The 4,563-nt window shown below is 46.5% G+C and overlaps 1 pseudogene; it reads right to left on the reverse strand.

Annotated features, from left to right (window-relative positions):
• Window positions 1-1,555: 1,555 nt before the first annotated feature.
• LOC136387978 (ferritin light chain pseudogene) lies at window positions 1,556-2,452 on the reverse strand (annotated as a pseudogene).
• Between the last annotated feature and the right edge of the window lie 2,111 nt (window positions 2,453-4,563).

The raw sequence follows: 4,563 nt of genomic DNA on the forward strand, positions 1-4,563 counted from the left end.
TGTTTAATATCTATTCTGTTTAAAGGGTGATTTCTTTTAAAGACTTTATTCATTTTAGAGAGAGGAAAGAGAGAGACGGGGGAGAGGAGCAGGAAGCATCAACTCCCACATGTGCCTTGAACCAGGCAAGCTCGGGGTTTCAAACCTGTGACCTCAGTGCTCCAGGCCGACACTGTATCCACTGCAACACCATAGGTCAGGCTAATACCTATACTGAAACAGTTGCAATTTCCTCCTTCTGTCTGTCATCTTTCTCAAATTCTGTATACTTTTGTCTTTTTGTTTAAGGTAGAAGAGCTCCTTTTAGCGTTTTCTGTGATGCGGTCTTATGGTAGTAAATTTCCTCAGCTTTTGTTTGTCTGGGAAAGCCTTTATTTCTCCTTCATAACTAAAGGATAGCTTTGTTAAATATATTATTCTTGGCTAGTGGTTTCACTCTTTCAATATTTTGATTTTTTATTCAACTTTCTACTGGCTTGTGGGATTTCTGCTGAAAAATCTGATAATCTAATGGGGTTTCCTTTGTAAATTAGTCTTTTTTTTTCCCTCTGGCTGCCTTGAGAATTCTGTCATTATTTTTTTTGACAGGTTTAATATAATGTGTCTTGTGGGTATTTTTGCACTGAAATATATAGCTGTTCTGTTAACTTCTTCAATTTGAGGGTCCAACTCTTTCCATAGGTTTGGAAAGTTCTCATCAATTATTTATTTGTGTAAGTTCTCTGTTCTCTCTCTCTTCTTCTGGTATCCTTATTATCCTTATGTTGCTTTTTCTAATGGAGTCAGTTCTTATAGAGCTCTTCTATTTTTCTTTCTTTCTTTTTTCTTTTTTTAGTGAGAGGAGGGGAGGCAGAGACAGAGACAGACTCCTGCATGCACCCTGACCAGGATCCACCTGGCAAACCCACTAGGGGGCAATGCTCTGCCCATCTGGGGCCTTTGCTTGGTTGCTGCAACTGGAGCCATTCTTTGTAGCGCCTGAGGCAGAGGTCATGGAGACATCCTCAGCACCTGGGGCCAACTCGCTCAGTAGAGCCATGGCTGCAGGAGGAGAGGAGAAGAGAAAGAGAGAGAGGGAGAGAGAGAGAGAGAGAGAGAGAGAGAGAGAGAGAGAGAAGTGGGGGGAAGCAGAGGGGGGTGGAGAAGCAGATGGGCGCTTCTCCTGTGTGCCCTGGCTGGGAATCAAACCCGGGACATCCACACGCCGGCTGACGCTCTACCACTGAGCCATAGTGATTTAAGAGAAAGAAAGAGAGAGAGAGAGAGAGAGAGAGAGAGAGAGAGAGAGAAGTATCAACTTATTGTTTCATTTAGTTATGTACTCATTGATTGCTTTTCCCACGATCTTGGCGAGCAGGGATGACATTCTATCCACTGAACCACCCAGCCAGGACCTGCTGCAGAAAGCTTTATTGTTTCCATTTGGTCCAATGCATGGGAGAGGATTCCAAGGGGGTTAAAAGAATGCCTAGTGGTTTTAGGGAGAGACTCAGGCAAAAGCCAGGTCAGGGGAATGCAAGGGGATCCCTTAAAGGCCTCTGGCTTCCAAAGGCTCCTAGCTGGGCTTGAGGATGAGCCTTTTGAAAAAATACTTGCTCAGCCCAGACTGGGGGCTGGCCAGCCTGTGGTGGTTGGTCAGGTGGTCGCCCATTTTCTTGATGAGCTTCACCTCTTCATCCAGAAAGCAATTCTCCAGGAAGTCACAGAACTGAGGATCTGTGCGGGTAGGACCCAGGGCATGCAGATCCAAAGGGGCCTGTTCGGGTTCTTCTCCATGGCCACACCAGCTTCCATGGCAGCTTCCGTGGCATCCTGAGTTTTACCCCATTGGGAAGGCTTCAGCACATCCTGGAAGAGAACGTGGCCACCGTGCTGGTTTTGCATCTTTGTGTGTGTGCGTGCGTGCGTGCGTGTGTGTGTGTGTGTGTGTGTGGCAGAGACAGGGAGAGTCAGAGAGAGGGACAGACTGACAGGAAGGGAGAGAGATGAGAAACATCAATTCTTCGTTGTGGTTCTTTAGTTGTTCATTGATTGCTTTCTCATATGTGCCTTGACGGGGGGGGGGGGGGCTACAGCAGACCGAGTGACCCCTTGCTCGAGCCAGCGACCTTGGGCTCAAGCTGGTGAGCCTTGCTCAAACCAGATGAGCCTGCGCTCAAGCTGGCAACCTTGGGATCTCAAACCTGGGTCCTCCACATCCCAGTCTGATGCTCCATCCACTGCGCCACTGCCTGGTTAGGCTGGTTTTGCATCTTTAAGAGACAATAGGTATGCTCATGCTTCTCCCCCAACTTGCGGAGAAGTGGCCCACGCCTTCCACAGCCATAGAGTCACGGAGCAAATGGAAGCCCAGACAGAGGTAGGTGTAGGAGGCCTGCAGATGCAGCTTGACCAACTGGTTGATGGCAGCTTCCACCTCATTGGAATAATTCTAACATATTTGGGAGCTCATGGTTGTTCGGCAACAAGGAGTTAAGGTTAAAAACCTGTGCTGGCTGTTCTCGGAGGCTGAGGATGGCTGAGGTGGTTCCGAAGGTGGTGATTGGAAAAGAGGTTAGAAGGTGGCCAGAGGCTGGGAAAGGGGCGTCCTTGGGTCTGTTCCATCCAAACACTGTGAAGGGAGAGACAGATCCGGGATGCTGGGGGCACTGCCTCTAGGTTTCTATTGTGGAGCTCACAGTTTTCCTCTTCCATTTGATCTGCTTTGTTTCTAAAGCATTCTAATGCATTCCTCACCTCATTTATTGAGATTTTCAGCTCCATAAATTCTTTTTCGTTCTTTTTTATAGTTTCAATCCCCCCTTTGAAAAAGTACTTCTTTTATTCATTATTTTTCTCCGAGCTCATTGGCTGAGTTCTCTGGTATCTCATTGTGCTTCTTCATAACTACAATCTTTTTTTTTTAAATGACTTCCATTTTTTTTATTAATTATTTTTATTTATTCATTTTAGAGAGGTGAGGGAGGGAGGGAGAGAGAGAGAGAGAGAGAGAGAGACAGAGAGACAGAGAGAGGAGAGACAGAGAGAGAAAAGGGGGGGAGGAGCTGGAAGCATCAACTCCCATATGTGCCTTGACCAGGCAAGCCCAGGGTTTTGAACTGGTGACCTCAGCATTACCAGGTCGACGCTTTATCTACTGCGCCACCACAGGTCAGGCCATAACTACAATCTTATGTTCTCTGTCATTTAAGTCACAATGCTCCATGTCTTTGCTTTTTGTTTCTGGAGATTTTTCATGGTGTTTGTCTGTTTGTTTCTGTGCTCCCATGTTACCTTGGTTGTTCATGGTATTTGATGGATTATTTCTCTGCCTGAGCATTTGAGGTAGTATTTTTTAATTTAGAAACTATTTTGTTCTGAACAATTCAGCAGGCTGATAAGTAGGTTACTTTTATTTGTTTTCCAGTAGAGGGTATTAGAGTACAAGTTTTGTTTTCTCTTACCCACACTATTTGTGCCTCTAGGATCAAGGTGAAGCAGTGTTGCTTTGGTTAAGGAAAATGCTGCATGCCCACTGGGGTGGTGAGTGTCACTGTGTGACCACCTCGACTCAGTTATGGGGCACTACACTGTTGGGGGGGGGGGCTATGTGGCAGGTGGTAGACTGGTTTGGTTAGCTCCGAGCACTACCTAGTTTTTACTAATGGTCACTGGCCCTGCTGTATTTTGGGGGGTGTACCCATTGCCTCTACTGGACTCTGCCAGGTTGGACAGGGCAGAAGTGGCAAGTTCAGTTGTGTGGCCTGCTATACTGTTTAAGGCATCTCAATTTTCTCTAGCTGGATTGGGCAGGTTGGGTGGGGCAAAGGAAGCACGTTGGTGATCTTGCAGCTCTGCTCCCCCGCCAGCAATGGTCCTCAGCACCTCTGCCCTGCCTGGGGCTTCTCAGCTTGCTTTCCCTGGCTCTGCTGGGAGGGGTGGGGCTATGGAGACCAAGGTCAAGATCTGAGGTTCTGCACGCCTTTCCAGTAATGGCTGTCAGTAGTGCTGTGTTGTCTTAGGCTTCCCAGCCACCTCTATCCATGTCTGCTGCAATTGGGAGGGGGGAAGGGAGATGCATTTTCTCGGGAAACCACTACCTCTGCCTCTCTTACAATCCAGGCCGTAGCGTGAAGGACGCCTCCCTTGCTACTGCACTCTTTGGAGCTGTGGTGGGCACTGAACTGCATCCCTGTCCATCCTGCCAACTCACGTCCCTTATTAATTCCAATCGGTTCACCTTTAGATGTAGTGATGCATGAATCTAAGATCAGGCGTGTTTGTTGAGCAGGGGATCCTTTGTTGAGTTATACTTGTCTGACTTGTAAATTTAAGAAGAGAAACAAAGGCTTTTCACTCCTCCATGATGCTGAGGTCACTCTTACACTTATTTTTCTTCTATTTTGTTCTCAGCACTTTTACTATAATTTGCCTAGACCTGATTTTTTCTTTGTCCAGTTTGGGATTTGTAGATCTCAAATCTGTGGGTACATGTATTTTGTCAGTTTGGGAAGATTATCCTTTATTTCTTTAAAAAAGAAACAATTATTTCGTTATTCAAGAGTCCATTATATTCATGTGAGA

This window comes from Saccopteryx leptura, chromosome 1, assembly GCF_036850995.1.
Source record: "Saccopteryx leptura isolate mSacLep1 chromosome 1, mSacLep1_pri_phased_curated, whole genome shotgun sequence".
NCBI lineage: Eukaryota > Metazoa > Chordata > Mammalia > Chiroptera > Emballonuridae > Saccopteryx > Saccopteryx leptura.